The following is an 18,312-nucleotide window of genomic DNA, read 5'->3' as shown; positions in this document are numbered from 1 at the left end:
GGGTTATATGAATATGCACATCCATCTTTTGGTGTTTCAAAGGCTTGTACCATTTTCCAGTGAACTGTGGAGTGTTTGCTGCAGGGTTTGCCCAGGGTTGTTGTTTATTTGGATGACTTTTTAATCTCAGGATCCACTGAAGAGGAATGGCCTGGCCAATTTGGACAGAGGTTTGAAGAGATTTCAGGAGGCAAGAGTACTCTTAAAAAGAGAGAAGTTTACCTTCCAAGCAAATGAGGTGGTTTATCTTATTTTTCGGGATTACATTGCATGGAGGACAACATGAGAGACTGAATTTCTGGTAAACTGTGTTAAAAATTGTTCATTATTGCGAATGTTTTGGAAGTTATCAATGTTCTGTGTAATATGGACTTAAAGGGGGGAGGAATGTAGCAGCTAGCCCCTTTAAGGGGGTGTCCATCGGAAGTGTCATGTGACTCAATTGTCCAATGGGGAATGGGTCTTTGGCAGCCAGTTTTTGTGATCCTAGTGATGAGAATGAAGACATCAATTTTAATTTACAGTACCCAATTCTTTTTTTTCAATTAAGGGGCAATTTAGCGTGGCCAATCCACCTAACCTGCGCATCTTTGGGTTGTGGGATTGAAACCCATGTAGACACGGGAAAATGTGCAAACTCCACACGAACAGTGACCCAGGGCCGGAGTTTGATCTCGAGTCCTTAGTGCCGTAGGCAGCAGAGCTAACCACTCTGCCAAGCGCTGCCCTGAAGACATCAATTATAATGCTCTGTGTATAATTTGTATTGTTAATAAACTCATCGTTGTTAGTTAACGAACTCGTGGTCGCCAATTATTGCAATTTTAGAAAATGTAAAGGAGTAAAGGATGATGAACAAAATTATAGAAATTATTTAATTTTTTCACTGCTAAAGTAACTTGAAAAAATAACAAAATGTTAACACCGTTCACTGAACATGAATAAACCGGTGGCCTATCAGAATATTGTGCTAATTGGCTATCCACTTGTTGGGGCATGTGATTTGTCCTTGGAGAGTACTATTGACAGTTACTATCTTTTTGAAGGAGTTCACTTACAGCATCAATTGCTTCTGTGAGGATTGTTCGGAATGTGTTTTTGTTTCAGTATACCGACAGACATGGTCCGTGCCTGTAATAATCGAGAGTTCAAACACAAGGTCAAAGACATTTGCAGGTTTATTAAAGATTAGAGGTGTTACATATACTCACTGCCAACACCAAGGTTACGTGGAAAAATAATCCATTGCAGCCAGCTGAGCTCAACTTACAGCTTCCAGATGTCTCCTTTCTTGCTTTCCAAATCTATGACTATTATATTATCCCATATAAACTGTAGCTGCATTATTTGATAGGCTCATGTATTTCATAATCCTTTATCCACTTTTCATTCTAGTTTCTATCAAGATGCCTCTCAGCTGCTAAATATGAGATGACCCCAAAGCAATACATAAAGCATTGATGTTTGGCTTAGCTAGAGATAAAATGAGAACCAAATCTGGAATTGGGGTGATACAGCAAACCTATAATGGAATAGAGCACACGAATAAAAACAAATAGTGGGCTTGCCCAAGACCTGTCGGGTACTGGACGACCTTCATTGTCCAAGGCAATGTCCAAGGTTATGGGAGTGAGGGTGGAGCCAAGCCCAGAAGTGGCAGTCTTTGGGGTTTCAGATCAGCCAGAATTCTTCATGGGGAAGTGGACCGACGCCCTAGCCGTTGCTCCCTGACCATCCGCCGGAGAATCCTGCACGGTTGGCAAACAGCAGCGCCACCCAAAGCTGCAGACTGGCTGTTCAACCTGGTGGAATTTCTCAGGCTGGAGAAAATAAAATTTGCCACCCCAGGGTCGGAAGGGGGCTTCAAAAGGACGTGGAAGCCATTCACCAACTTGTTCCAAGACCTGTTCGTAGCCAGCAACCAGTAGATTAAGTCTGAGGGAGGGAGAAGGGGGTGAGGGGAGGGAGCGGAGTCATGAGCCAGGACAAAGTGGAAAAGGAAAGGAGGGAGGGGGTGGAGAGGGAAGGGGCGAACAGGGGAAGGGGGGTCGAAGGGAGGGACAAAGGCACGCAAAGAGAACGAGAGGGAGAAGGGACAAAGACGCAGGGGCCTGGTCCGAGGGCAAGCTGAAGCCCAAACTAAACTGTAAATAGTCACTTGTAAATGTGTGCTCTGGCCATATTGAGGACTGTAACAAACGCCTGCTGGCTAAATGGAGGTCACAGCCACAATGGAAGTATTCAAATACATGTGCAAATACAAAGATATGTGTTGATTTCTGTTTTTCATTTTTCTTTTCCATTTCCTTTTTTGGTGCGGTTTTGTAATGTGTAACTTATGAATTGTTAAATATAAGATGTGAAAACCCAATAAAAACATTTAAGAAAAAGAATAAAAGCACATACTTAATGTAAAATGGATTTTGTAACCAATTTTCACTCTTAATTTTTGAACAGGAGTCTTCTTCATTTTAAAGCCATATTTGCTTCTGTCAAATCACAATCCAAGTCAAGCAATTAGTTTGTCATTATATCATCTGTGTCTCATTGCATTGTGATTATCTTCTTCACAATAGCCCTTCCAGTCCATTCTATGGTGTTTTCCCTAAATTAGAATCACTTCTTTTTCTGTCCTCACTGATGGATTCATCCGATTGAATTGAGAGTGCTGATGTTCCACACTGTGGGAGAGGAGAGTTGTTCCGGTTGTTTTACATTGTATTATATAATATTTACAGAAAATAAATGCCATTTGGCCCAGCAAGTGGTGTTTATACATCAGCTTCCTCTCACCCTTCTGTCATAATATATATCCATGTATATGATGGAGTGCAGACAGGCAGTGATTAACACACAGGATGACTAGTAAGCACACAGAACACAGCAGCCAATCACCAGACAGGACACAACCACTGTAAAGCCAGAGGGCACAAGTTTTCCCGCTCTCTTGGGATCCAGCCTCTGAGACAGTCATTGAATGTTTACAGGATGGCTTTTTGGAACAGCTTGTGATGGAGCCCACGAGGGAACAGGCTATTCTGGACTTAGTGTTATGTAATGAGCCAGAATTGATAAAAGATCTTAAAGTAAGGGAACACTTAGGAAGCAGTGATCATAATATGGTAGAATTCAGTCTGCAATTTGAAAGAAAGAAGGTAGAATCAGATGTAAAGGTTTTACAGTTAAATAAAGGTAATTACAGGCGCATGAGGGAGGAACTGATGAAAATCGACTGGAAGCAGAGCCTAGTGGGAAAGACAGTAGAACAGCAATGGCAGGAGTTTCTGGGAGTAATTGAGGACACAGTGCAGAGGTTCATCCCAAAGAAAAGAAAGGTTATCAGAGGGAGGATTAGGCAGCCATGGCTGACAAAGGAAGTCAGGGAATGCATCAAGGCAAAAGAGAGAGCCTACAATGTGGCAAAGAGTAGTGGGAAGTCAGAAGATTGGGAAGGCTACAAAAACAAACAGAGGATAACAAAGAGAGAAATAAGGAAGGAGAGGATCAAATATGAAGGTAGGCTAGCCAGTAACATTAGGAATGATAGTAAAAGTTTCTTTAAATACATTAAAAACAAACGAGAGGCAAAAGTAGACATTGGGCCGCTCCAAAATGACGCTGGTAATCTAGTGATGGGAGACAAGGAAATAGCTGAGGAACTTAATAAGTACTTTGCGTCAGTCTTCACAGTAGAAGACATGAGTAATATCCCAACAATTCAGGAAAGTCAGGGGGCAGAGTTGAATATGGTTGCCATCACAAAGGAGAAGGTGCTAGAGAAACTAAAAGGTCTGAAAATTGATAAATCTCCGGGCCCAGATGGGCTACATCCTAGAGTTCTAAAGGAGATAGCTGAAGAAATAGTGGAGGCGTTAGTTATGATCTTTCAAAAGTCACTGGAATCAGGGAAAGTCCCAGAGGATTGGAAAATCGCTGTTGTAACCCCCCTGTTCAAGAAGGGAACAAGAAAAAAGATGGAAAATTATAGGCCAATTAGCCTAACCTCGGTTGTTGGCAAAATTCTAGAATCCATCGTTAAGGATGAGATTTCTAAATTCTTGGAAGTGCAGGGTCGGATTAGGACAAGTCAGCATGGATTTAGTAAGGGGAGGTCGTGCCTGACAAACCAGTTAGAGTTCTTTGAAGAGTTAACAAATAGGTTAGACCAAGGAGAGCCAATGGATGTTATCTATCTTGTCTTCCAAAAGGCCTTTGACAAGGTGCCTCACGGGAGACTGCTGAGTATTCGAGGCAAGGTACTAACATGGATTGATGATTGGCTGTCAGACAGAAGGCAGAGAGTTGGGATAAAAGGTTCTTTTTCGGAATGGCAACCGGTGACAAGTGGTGTCCCGCAGGGTTCAGTGTTGGGGCCACAGCTGTTCTCTTTATATATTAACGATCTAGATGACGGGACTGGGGGCATTCTGGCCAAGTTTGCCGATGATACAAAGATAGGTGGAGGGGCAGGTAGTATTGAGGAGGTGGGGAGGCTGCAGAAAGATTTAGACAGTTTAGGAGAATGGTCCAAGAAGTGGCTGATGAAATTCAACATGGGCAAGTGCGAGGTCTTGCACTTTGGAAAAAAGAATAGAGGCATGGACTATTTTCTAAACGGTGACAAAATTCATAATGCTAAAGTGCAAAGGGACTTGGGAGTCCTAGTCCAGGATTCTCTAAAGGTAAACTTGCAGGTTGAGTCCGTAATTAAGAAAGCAAATGTAATGTTGTCATTTATCTCAAGAGGCTTGGAATATAAAAGCAGGGATGTACTTCTGAGGCTTTATAAAGCACTAGTTAGGCCCCATTTAGAATACTGTGAGCAATTTTGGGCCCCATACCTCAGGAAGGACATACTGGCACTGGAGCGGGTCCAGCGGAGATTCACACGGATGATCCCAGGAATGGTAGGCCTAACATACGATGAACGTCTGAGGATCGTGGGATTATATTCATTGGAGTTTAGGAGGTTGAGGGGAGATCTAATAGAAACGTACAAGATAATGAATGGCTTGGATAGGATGGACGTAGGGAAGTTGTTTCCATTAGCAGGGGAGACTAGGATGCGGGGGCACAGCCTTAGAATAAAAGGAAGTCACTTTAGAACAGAGATGAGGAGAAATTTCTTCAGCCAGAGAGTGGTAGGTCTGTGGAATTCATTGCCACAGAGGGCGGTGGAGGCCGGGACATTGAGTGTCTTTAAGACAGAAATTGATAAATTCTTGATTTCTCGAGGAATTAAGGGCTATGGTGAGAGAGCGGGTAAATGGAGTTGAAATCAACCATGATTGAATGGTGGAGTGGACTCGATGGGCCGAATGGCCTTACTTCCACTCCTATGTCTTATGGTCTTATGGTCTTAACACGTGAGCAGCAGCTAGTACAAACACCATGTGGTAGTCAGTTAGTCTGGTCAGGCTAGCCTCAGGTCTCCAGCCAAGTCAGCATAGTGTCAACCCACAGTTGAACATGTAATATAGTTAGATGTTAAATAAAATCGTGTTGCATCTCATCAAGTGTTGGAAGCCTGTCTCTCTCTTCACTGCATCAAACGCAGTCCACATTGACCCAGCTTACCCAACACATCACCTTCTTTACCCAACCTCCTCAACATGTCCTTCTATTTCCTTCTCCCCCATGAGTCTTTCTAACTTCCCCGTAAATGTTTTTCACCTCAACTAATTCTAGTAGTGAGTTCCAATTTGTAACCACTCAGGGTAAAGAGAGTTCCTGTTGTGATAAATTAGTACTTTTTCCTCTGCAGTCATTTGGTAACACAGAACTTGAGTATTGTTGACAAAATACATTTTGTCGAAGCTTTTCGTCTTGAATGCATCAGGATAATCGTAAGAATACCCATGTCAAGGGAAAAGGCAACTTTATGCTGCATGAGAAAAAAGTGCTGATTAGTTGGCAAGTGGACTCTGATTGGTTGAGACACTGCCATGGAAAATGTACCAGTTAATGGTGACTGACAGTTAACTACCAAGCATTGTTTGAAAATTTAAACCAGGAAGCTTGACTCTGATTGGTCAATACATTACCCTGAGGAATGAGTCAGCAAATGGTGTGTTAACCACTGTTGCACCTATATTAGGTGATGTATGGTAGGACCTGCACTACAGGTACGACGGTAGTCCCTGCCTACTGGCTCCGCCCAGTGGGCGGAGTATAAATATGTGTGTCCTCCGTGTAGCAGCCATTTCGCCAGCTGCTGTGGGAGGCCACACATCTTAGAGCAATAAAGCCTCAGTTGTATCCAACTCTCGTCTTTGTGCAATTGATCGTGCATCAATTTATTGCTCTAAGATTTTCAGAAGATGGATCTCCGTATCAAACCGGATCGCCTGCAGCTGGATCCGCAATCAAGCGACGCCAAAAAGGACTTTCAGCACTGGCTAGCTTGTTTCGAGGCATACATCAACTCGGCGCCAAGCCCTGTTCCGGAGGCTCAGAAAATACAGATACTGTACTCGAGGTTGAGCTCCAACGTCTTTCCGCTAATCCAGAACGCGCCAAACTATGCCGAAGCCATGACGCTACTTAAAGAAAATTACGCCCAGAAGACAAACACGCTCTTTGCCAGGCACGTGCTCGCCACTCGCTCTCAACTCCCTGATGAGTTCATGAAGACTTCTGGCAGGCCCTAATCCCACTAGTCCGGGACTGTGACTGTCAGGCCGTTACGGCCACTGAACATTCTAACCTCCTTATGCGGGATGCTTTTGTTACGGGGATTGGGTCGGACTTCATACACCAGAGACTTTTAGAAGGGGCCACACTCGATCTCGCAGAGACAAAGAAGCTAGTGCTCTCTATGACGGTCGCCTCGCGGAATGTTCAGGCCTACACCCCCAGCTGCGTGGCCCACCCCTCCTATGCATCGTGGACTCCACAGACAGCCACCCCAGCGGGGGCCTCACCCAGCCAATACGCCTGTGCCACACGCCAGCCAGCGAACCCTGGGGGTCCCCGATGTTACTTTTGTGGTCAGCAGAAACACCCCCGCCAACGCTGCCCAGCCCACGCTGCCCTTTGTAAGGCTTGCGGTACGAAGGGGAACTTCGCTGCGGTGTGCCAGGCCTGCGCAGTCGTCGCTATCGCCCCCACCCCCCTCGTTTACGGACAACGGGCGCCACCATCTTCTCCCCCTCAGACCAAGCGCGGCCAGTGGGCCGCCATCTTCCTCTCCACACGACACGTGCGGCCCATGGGCGCCGCCATCCTTCACAACCCCCGCCACATGCGGCCCATGGGAGCCGCCATTTTGTCCTCCCCAAGACCTTCAGGCGCTGCCAACTTGTCTCCCCCACGGCACATGGACACCACCAGCGTTTCAGGATCCGTGCCACCCGGGCACTCCATCATCCGACTCCAACAACGACCAACCACGACTCGCCTCAGTGACCATTGACCGGTCTCGTCTGCACAACCTGGCCACCGCATCAACCAGCGTTACGATCGACGGACACATGACCTCTTGCCTGCTGGACTCCGGGAGAACTGAAAGCTTCATCCACCCGGATACGGTAAGGCACTGCTCCCTCGCGGTACACCCTGCCAACCAAAGAATCTCCCTGGCCTCCGGATCCTATTCTGGGGTTACTGTACGGTCACACTCACGGTCCAGGGCGTAGAATTCACCAGCTTCCGCCTCTACGTCCTCCCTAATCTCTGTGCTGCCCTACTACTCGGCCTGGATTTCCAGTGCAACCGCCAGAACCTAACCCTGAAATTCGGCGGGTCCCTAGACCCCTTACTGTCTGTGGCCGCACGACCCTAAAGGTCGATCCACCTTCCCTCTTCGCAAATCTAACCCCGGATTGCAAACCCGTCGCCACCAGGAGCAGACGGTACAGCACCCAGGAGAAAACCTTCATCAGGTCTGAGGTCCAGCGTCTGCTTCGGGAAGGAATCATCGAGGCCAGCAACAGCCCTGGACAGCCCAAGTGGTAGTAGTTAAAACTGGGGAAACACAGAATGGTCGTGGACTACAGCCAGACCATCAATCGGTACACGCAGCCCGACGCGTACCCCCTCCCACGCATATCTGATATGGTCAATCAGATTGTACAGTACCAGGTTTTCTCAACGGTAGACCTCAAATCCGCCTACCACCAGCTCCCCATCCGTAAAGCGGAGCGTCCATACACGGCCTTCGAGGCAGACGGTCGCCTCTATCACTTCCTCAGGGTTCCCTTCAGCGTCACCAACGGGGTCTCGGTCTTCCAAAGGGAGATGGACCGAATAGTCGACCGGTACAGTTTGCGGGCCACCTTCCCGTACCTAGACAACGTCACCACCTGCGGCCATGATCAGCAGGACCACGATGCCAACCTTGCCAAATTTCTCCACACCGCCACTCTCCTAAACCTCACCTACAACCAGGGCGCCATGTGCTAGGGGGCGCCAGACTCGGGTCCCGCGCATGCGCGGTGGCCGCCCTCCCCCAGGGCGGCCCCCTCCGCCCCCCCCCCGCCCCGGGCCCACCCCGCCTCCGCCTCGGCCCCCCCCCCCCGCCTCGGGCTCGGCCCCGCCCCCCCCGCCTCGGGCTCGGCCCCCCCCCGCCTCGGGCTCGGCCCCGCCCCCCCTCGGCCCCCCGGCCCCGCCCCCCTCGGCCCCCCGGCCCCCCCCCCCCTCACCCCCCCCACCCCGCCCCCCCCCCCTCGCCCCCCCCCCGCCCCCCCTCGGCCCCGCCCCCCCTCGGCCCCCGCCCCCCCCCCCCCCCCCCCCCCCCCCCCCGAAGGGCGCCGAAGTTCAGCTTGCCCGGGGCGCCAGCAACCCTAGGGCCGGCGCTGCCTACAACAAGGAGAAGTGCGTGTTTAGTGCGAACCGCTTAGCCATCCTCGGCTACGTGGTCCAGAACGGAGTTCTGGGGCCCAATCCTGACCGCATGCGCCCCCTCATGGAGCTCCCCCTCCCCCACTGCCCCAAGGCTCTCAAACGCTGCCTGGGGTTCTTTTCATACTACGCCCAGTGGGTCCCAAACTATGTGGACAAGGCCCACCCGCTCATAGAGTCCACCCATTTTCTCCTGACGGCCGAGGCTCAACAGGCCTTCGCCTGTATCAGAGCCAATTTCGCCAAGGCCGGGATGCACGCAGTAGACGAGACGCTGCTCTTTCAAGTGGAATACGACACACAGACATCGCCCTAGCCGCCACCCTCAATCAGGCAGGCAGACCCGTGGCATTCTTTTCCCGTACCCTTCATGCCTCAGAAATTCGGCACTCATCCGTCGAAAAAGAGGCCCAAGCTATCGTTGAAGCTGTGCGGCATTGAAGGCATTACGTGGCCAGCAGGAGATTCACTCTCCTCACTGACCAACAGTCGGTAGCCTTCATGTTCAATAACATACACCGGGGCAAGATCAAGAATGATAAGATCTTGAGGTGGAGGATCGAGCTCTCCGCCTATAATTACGAGATTTTGTATCGCCCCGGCAAGCTCAACAAGCCCCCAGACGCCCTGTCCCGAGGTACATGTGCCAGCGCACAAGTACACCGACTCCGGGCCCTGCACAACAGTCTTTGTCACCCGGGAGTCACATGGTTGTACCATCTCATAAAGGCCTGCAATCGACCCTACTCCGTCGAGGAAGTACGGACAATCACCAGAGACTGCCAGGTCTGTGCGGCGTGCAAACCGCACTTCTACCAGCCAGACCGTGTGCGCCTGGTTAAGGCCTTCCGCCCCTTTGAACACCTCAGCATGGATTTCAAAGGGCCCCTCCCCTCCACCGACCATAACACGTATTTTCTCAGTGTGGTCGATGAGTACTCCAGATTCCCCTTCGCCATCCCATGCCCCGATATGACGTCTGCCACCGTCATCAAAGCCCTCAACACAATCTTCGCTCTGTTCGGTTTCCCCGCCTGCATCCACAGTGACAGGGGATCCTCATTCATGAGTGATAAGCTGCGTCAGTTCCTGCTCAACAGGGGTATCGCCTCCAGCAGGACGACCAGCTATAACCCCCGGGGAAACGGACAAGTAGAGAGGGAGAACAGGACGGTATGGAGGGCCATTCAACTGGCCCTATGGTTCATGAACCTCCCGGCCTCCCGCTGGCAGGAGGTCCTCCCTGATGCACTGCAATCCATTCGGTCACTACTGTGCACCGCCACTAACAGCACATCCCATGAACGTCTCTTTGCCTTCCCCAGGAAGTCCACGTCGCGGGTGTCGCTCCCGACTTGGCTTGCAGCTCCAGGACCTGTCCTTCTCTGTAGGCACGTCCGACTCCACAAGGCGGACCCATTGGTGGAGAGGGTGCAATTGCTCCATGCAAACCCACAGTATGCTTACGTGGCGTACCCCGACGGCCACCAGGATACTGTCTCCCTCAGGAACCTGGCACCAGCAGGTTCCCCACACACTCACCCCTCCGGCCTGGTGCCACCCTCCCCTCCCCCGGCGCTCCCAGAGCACAACCCCCCCCCCAGGACCATCCATCCTCCCCCTGCCCACACCCGAGGATGAAGAGGATTTCGGCACGCTCCCGGAGTCACCGAAGACCAGACCAGCATTGGCATCGCCGCCACCTATGCGTCGCCCCCAGCGGCAGATCAAGGCTCTGGACTGGTTAAATCTCTAATTGGTCCACTGGACTTCAAACGACATTTTGCGTTCTCACAAAAATTGTATATGTAAAATTCAGTTGACGTATATAATTCTCCACCACACCGCGTCGGACTCAATTTTAACAGGGGGTGAATGTGGTAAACTACTGTTGCACCTACATTAGGTGATGTATGGTAGGACCTGTACTACAGGTACGACGGTTGTCCCTGCCTGCTGGCTCCGCCCAGTAGGCGGAGTATAAATATGTGTGTCCTCTGTGTAGCAGCCATTTTGCCAGCTGCTGTGGGAGGCCACACAACTTGGAGCAATAAAACCTCAGTTGTATCCAACTCTCGTATTTGTGCAATTGATCGTCATCATCTTTGTTGTTTAGGTGAAACAGACACAGTGTGTGTACATGTTCTTTCTGACTTCAAAGAACAGGGCCCTGAGTATTAATACAAGTAGCTTCCAGTACAAGCAAATGTGCCATACTGTCAGCCTGACTGACAAAATTACTTTGGTTGTCAGCATACGTTTTAATTCACTGGGGATTATTTAGCAAATGTTTTCTAATCGCAGAATCACATCTAATGTTGGACACTGTCTTGAGTTTTGCAAGGTCAGGCTGGTCTATATCTTGCCTGTTGCAAACAGTGAAGGGACATGCTGTTTGATACAATCCGGTAGTGTTTGGGACATACGGCCTACATACGCATCATCACACTGACACTGAAATTTAGAAACCACATTATTAATTTGTTTGATGTGATAGGCAGAATGCTTTTTTGGCTTGATGGCAGCATCCTGTTAGTGGTGAATTCTATTCATGTTGCTACTGCATAGTCACAGCATGAAACTGTTAGCTTCACCTGTTTCTCACATTTTTGAGATACTTTGCCCTCCCTTGGCCAAAATAGAGTGCATCAAAGGCATCCTGTGGGATAATGGCTACCCTAATCAGATCATGTTGGCTGTATGTCATGCAAATTCATGAACAGGCCAAAGGCCATCACTTTCAGCCCTGAAAAATGCCCAGTCTACCTCAGTTTACTCTTTTCAAACAATGCTTGGCAGTTACCTGTCAGTCACAATTAATTGGTGCATTGTTCATGACAAAGCCTCTAACAATTAGAATCCACTTGCCAACCTATCAACACTCTCTTCTCATTCAATATAAAGTTGTTGTTTCCCCAACATTGGTATTCTTGCGATTGTTGTGATGAGTGTAAAATGAAAAGGTTTGATAAAATGTGTTTTTTCAGCTATACTCAACTTTTCTCTGGTTGATGTTTCCAACAAAATTGAAAATGTGTTCAAAAAGAAAACATTTATGATTTTGTTTGCAAGTACTTTTGTATTGATTTGCCAAAGCAATTTTTTCCCCAATACGGCAGCACGGTAGCACAAGTGGATAACACTGTGGCTTCACAGCGCCAGGGTCCCAGGTTTGATTCCCTGCTGGGTCACTGTCTGTGTGGAGTCTGCACATTCTCCCCGTGTCTGCGTGGGTTTCCTTCGGGTGCTCCGGTTTCTTCCCACAGTTCAAAGATGTGCAGGTTAGGTGGATTGGCCATGCTAAATTGCCCTTAGTGTCCAAAAAGGTTAGGAGGGGTTATTGAGTTACGGGGATAGGGTGGAAGTGAGGGCTTAATGTGGGTCGGTGCAGACTCGATGGGCCTAATGGCCTCCTTCTGCACTGTATGTTCTATGTTTTTTATTCCAGATGTGCCTCATCAAGGTTCCATGCAAAATTAACTTGACTTGTTTGAATTTAAAATGAAATTCCTTCATATTTGATCATATTGATTGATAAAAGCTTCTCATTGATTAAAATCAGGAGAAATGGTGGTGTAGCCAGAATGTCATTGGACTCATAATCCAGAAGTAAAAACACAAAATGCTGGTTAAACTCAACAGGACTGGCAGCATCTGTGAAGAGGGAAACACAGTTAATGTTTCAAGTAAATCGCCCTTTGTAGAACTTTTTGTTTAATTTCAGATTTCCGGCATCCGCAGTATTTTGCTTTTATTACCATAACCTCGTGGCCTGGACACTTGCTTTTGGAACATGGGTTCACATTCCACCATAACAGATGATGGAATTTGAAATCAGTTAATATATATGGAATAGAAAGCTAGTCTCAGTGATGCTGACCATGAAAATATCGTTCATAGTTGCAAAAAACCCATTCGGTTCAACATCCCATCTAGCCTACATCTGACTCCACATCCACAGAAATGTGAGTGACTGTTAACTATCCTCTGAGATTGCGTAGCAAGCCACATGATGTAATAAAGAATACTCTGTGAACGACCAAATCATTTTCCATTTCCATCTTCAGGAATTGTTATAAACCCCCTTGAGACACACAGGGATGAACTGATTAATCTTCCCGTGAGCCTCGTGGAGTATGAGCTGCCCCGCTGAGGTGTGGGTACCAATCAGTGGCATTTGGACTTGGAACCAGTTAAGCTCACTTGGCTAGACAGCTGGGGTGGGATTCTCCCCTACCCGGCGGGACGGGGGTCCCGACATAGGGGAGTCGCGCCAACCACTCCAGGGTCGGGCCTCCCCAAAGATGTGGTATTCTCCGCACCTTTGGGGCTAGCCCCGCGCCGGAGCAGTTGGCGCCACGCTGACTGGCGCAAAAACCGGCGCCAGCGGCCTTTCAGGCCCGCCGCCCGACAGCGGGGCTGGCCAAAAGGCTTTCGCTGGTTCGTGCATGCACCGGCGATGACGTCAGCGGCCAGCTGCCGCTGACGTTACCACCGGCGCATGCACGCTGTGGGTTTCTCTTCCGCTTCCGCCATGGCGGAGGAGAAAGAGTGCCCCCAGGGCACTGGCCCGCACCCTGATCGGGGGGTCCCGATCGCGGGCCTGACCACCGTGGGGCAGCCCCCGGGGTCCGATCGCCCCGCGCCCCCCGCAGGACCCCGGAGGCCCGGTCGCGCCGCTGATCCCGCCGCCACCAGAGTGGTTCAAACCTCGGCGGCGGGAGAGGCCTCCCAGCGGCGGGACTTCAGCCCATCGCAGGCCGGAGAATCGCCGCAGGGGCCTTGCCAATTGGAGTGGTGTGATTCCTGCCCCCACCACCTCCCGGGTGGCGGAGAATCTCTGCCACAGCAGGGGCGGGATTTTCGGCGGCCCCAGGCAATTCTCCGACCCTGCTGGGGGTCGGAGAATTTCGCCCCTGGTTTGTGTTGCAGGGCGAGGCCAACAAGACAGGTTCAATTCCCGTACTGGCTGAGGTTATTAATGAAGGCCCCGCCTTCTCAACATTGCCTCTTCCCTGAGGTATGGTGATCCTCAGGTTAAATCACCCCCAGCCAACTCTTCCCCTCAAAGCAGAAAGCAGCCTGTGGTCATCTAGGATGGAATTCATCCGGACCTGGAGATTTGTCCACTTTTAAGTCTGCCAACACTTCCACTACCTTGTCACTCCCTATGGCAATTTGCTCAAGATCCTCACAATCTCTCTTCTTCAGTTCCATATCTACCTCCACATTCTCTTGGGTGGAGACAGATGTGAAGTATTTGTTCAACCTCCTACCAATGTCCTCTGGCTCCACCCACAGACTTTCCCCTTGGTCTTTCACGAGCCCTACTCTTTCCTTGGTTATCCTCTTCCCATTGATATACTTACAGAATATCTGGGGTATTTCCTACTTTTACTAGCCAGAGCTTTCTCATTTCCCCACTTTGCTTTCCTGATTGCTTTCTTAAGCTCCATCCTGCACTTTCTGTACTCGACTAATGCCTCAGTTGATTTGCTCCCTTTGTACTTGCTAAAAGCCTCTCTTTTCTTTCTTATCGTATCCTGAATATCTCTCGTCATCCATGGTTCTCTGGGCTTATTACTCCTTCCTATTACCCAAGAGGAAATATGTTGGGCCTGTACTCTTCCCATTTCCTTTTTGAACGCTGCCTCCCACTGCTCTTCTGTAGATTTCCCTACAAGTAACTCTTTCCAGTCTACATTGGCCAGATCCTGCCTTATTTTAATAAAACCCACCCTCCCCAAATCCCAAACCTTTTTTTGCAACATGTCTAGTTCTTAGTTCAATTTAAGTTTTTTATGGACAATGTTGTGGTTGCTATCACCAAAATGCTCCCCCACCAACACATCAACCACCTGTCCGGCTTCATTCCCCAGAATTAGGTCCTGCACGGCACCGTCCATTGTTCGTCACTCTACAGGTTCTCCTGTATACATTTTAAGAACTCCACTCCATCTAAGCACAGTGACTGTCCCAATTAATGTTGGGAAAGTTGAAATCACCTAATATAATTACCCTATTGTTATTTGTACGCACCTCTGCAAATCGTGCACATATTTGCTCCACAATTTCCAGCTGACCATCTGGGGGTCTATAATAGACACCTAGGTTGAGAAGGTTTGAGCAGTTGAGAAGGTAGAACTAAAGAAGAAATGTTCAAACAAACTACAACCACCAAATCCCCCGTGACGTGCATGCGAAACTCTGTTTCTAATTAAGATGATGATTTTTTTTACACTGCTGGATTTACTTGTTTGATTTTGACTTGCCCAGGGGTCTATTCTCAGTGCAATACATCATTAATGAATTTAAGATTAATTCAACAATGTGGGACCAGTACTAAGAACAGGTCCAATAGGGAAATAAATTGGCATAAAAATATTATGGAAAATAGAAACAGAAAAATTTGTCTTTGAACAGTCGTCAATTCTTGTCTGTGAGCCACGCGTGTCTCTGGAAGCAAATAGTGACCAGAAACGAACTACAGAAACCCAGAAAAAGTTTTAAGCCCTATTATAAAAATGTTATTAGAAGACTGAGGGTGCATTGCACCTCCAATATTCTTCTTCTCTTCCTCCAAATTGTATGCCAATGATGCTTAACTTAGTATTTACATGATTTAACATAAAGAGGGAGGAGAATTAGACTCTGGAAAGGTAAGCATTGTTGTAGCAGTGGGAGAATGGCATAACCATTTTCACTGTGAACTGCAAACTGCTCTTCTGTGCTATTCCACAGGTTCAGCGATCAAGGTGATAAGGTTTTGAATGGTGAGTGACATAATGTGTTCCTTATTTGCTTCCACAAAATCCATTGGTTTCCTCAGACCATGCCCATTTTTCCCCACTATGAAAAGCGGCAACTAGGGTTCACTTCAAAAATTTGTGGATCAATTGCAGACTGTACCATAATAAGGTGGCAAGTTTCTGTAATATTAAGGGTCTGCACCCACACGAGACGTATGCTTCTTCATGAAGGCCTTACAAAATATATTAATGAAATGATGACACATTGCAGTTTCAGCATCTACACAACATTGCCGTCCCCCCTGAGCCCATATAAATAAGGTGTTGGAAGGTAGTCTTTGAATTCAATCTCGTTAGATGGATTTTGACTCCTTCCAAACCCTGCTGAGATAATGTCCCCAACTTAACCTCTTACTTTCTCATGCAAACAAGCAAATTAGGAGCAGGAGTTGACCACTCAGCTCCTCTAACCTGCTCTGCCATTCAATAAGATCATGGCTGATCTGATTGTAACATCAGCCCCACATTCCTGCCTACCCTCGATAACCTTTTACCTCCTTGCTTATCAGGAATCTATCTGGCTCTCGTCCCCACAACTGCTGAGTAACCTCTCTAGCCTCATCTTGACTGAGGAGGTTTTCTCATCCCCACCACTGAGTTAAGTTACCCACTCTACATCCAATGTCTTCCCTGACCTTTCGCTGCACTTTACAATAATTTGATGAGGTCATTGCTGAAAAGAGAAACATGTTGATTGAGCTTTTCACTTCCTCCTCATCAGGACAAATACAAGAAGACCAAATTTCAAGTGATCACAACAAATATTCAAGTTCTAACCTACAACGCGACTGTTTAATAAAGTTTACACAGAAAAAATGCTTTCTTTCATTGGGGAAGCCAGAGCAAGGGGACGCACAAAAGCAGAACTATGCCATTTGGAAATGAGATCACAAAGTTTTTCCAGAATAAAGAACGTTGGAAATCTGGAACTCTCCCTAAAATGATAATAATAATTGCTTATTGTCACAAGTAAGTTTCAATGAAGTTACTGTGAAAAGCCCCTAAAATGTTGTAGATTCTGCTTTAATTGAAATTTTCAGGACTTAATTCAACAGAATTTTGTTAACTAAGGGTATAGAAGAATATGGTGAAAAGTCAAAAAACAGATCCAGCAAGGGGTTGCAGAAGTAGGGGCAATAAATTGATCGGCTAGTATTTTACCTGCTGTTTGGAGATGGGCTGAGAGGCTGAAATGGCAGCTGCAGGAATGAGGAAGGTTGCCTATGTCTTCCTGCCATCAGGGGGTATTTGAGAGGCAGGAATGGCAGTGGCCATTTATACCACCCCCCCCCCCCCCCCCCCCCTCCCACTGGCATTTTATTGGCCTTGGAACAGACCCCTACGAGGTGGCGAGACCACTGGGTACATCAAGGCTCCCTCACAACAATTTCCAGATGATTGAGGAGTTCTTTCCCAGAGACTCATGTCCCACGGAAGGCCCCCATAGACCCAATGACTCCAAGCTGCCACTGAAAGACCTGCCTTCCTGCCTGACCCCAACACCTTAAAAGGTTTCTCACATGCCTTTCCAGGGTTCCTGAACATAGATGCACCCTCTACTTCTCCCTGCAGTCTCAGCTACTGACCCTCTGATTGGGCGTACAGCAGGCTGTCATCCTCAATTGGACAGTGGTGCCAGTGCCGTCCCCTTAATTGGCCACCAATGGTGAAAACTCCTTTGTGGTCTGTTATTCCATCATGTAGACCAGGTCCAGCAGTGCAGCCCACAGCATGCTGGTAAAATTCCTGTTGCATTATAATTGTTTTCATGTCAGAGACGTAAGATTTTCAATTCTGTCTCAGGAACCTGGCCTTGTCACCGACAGGATGCAATTTTCAAATGGAAATGGACTAATTGGTCTGGCAGTAGGCCCAACCAGTGGCACCAGTAGCACTGTGGGGGCAGGACACAGTAATGAGGACCCTTTGGAAAGGTGAGTAACAGCCATGACTTGTTCTGCTGGTCGCTGTGGAGATGGTTGCCAGGGAGAAGAATGGGATCAGGCCAGTATTGCAGGTGGGTACAGGCAGCCCCAAAGATGGAATCTCAGAATAAGAAGTGGGCCATTTAGAACTGAGATGATGAGGAATTTCTTCACTCAAAGGGTGGTAAATCTTTGGAATTCTTTACCCTCAGAGGCCTGCTGAGGCTCAGACATTGAGTACGTTCAACACAGAGCTCAATAGATGTCTAGTTATTATAGATATCCAGGGATATGGGGTGCGGGAAATGGCATTCAGGCAGAATATCAGACATGATCTAGTTGAATAGCAGAGCAGGCTCAATGGACAGAATGGCTTACCCGTGTTCCTATTTCCTACGTTCCTCTAAAATGTTTCCATGCTGGTGATGGATATTTGTGGGTGTCACCAGGAAGATCTCTGTCCAGCGCATCAAGAGTCTTAGTGACTTCACAAGACCTGGAAAGATGAATGCTGAGCAGCACTCAGTGAGAGGCCTCCAACTACAGCAGCATATGCACAAGCTCAGCAGATCATGTGCTCATAGTACGCCCTTACTTTTTCAGAGTGAGTACCCAGTCACTTCACTGAAAAGTCAACCACTCTCACATGGGGGTGAAAATAAGAAAAGGCCACCACTGAGGAGCAGAACTGCTCATGCCAATGTCATGCTGTAAGAGTTGAAGGAGGGCAGCCTACT

Source organism: Scyliorhinus canicula, chromosome 3, assembly GCF_902713615.1.
Source record: "Scyliorhinus canicula chromosome 3, sScyCan1.1, whole genome shotgun sequence".
NCBI classification, from domain to species: Eukaryota; Metazoa; Chordata; class Chondrichthyes; order Carcharhiniformes; family Scyliorhinidae; genus Scyliorhinus; species Scyliorhinus canicula.
The sequence above is the reverse complement of the archived record's forward strand: the minus strand, read 5'-3'. Positions refer to the sequence as shown.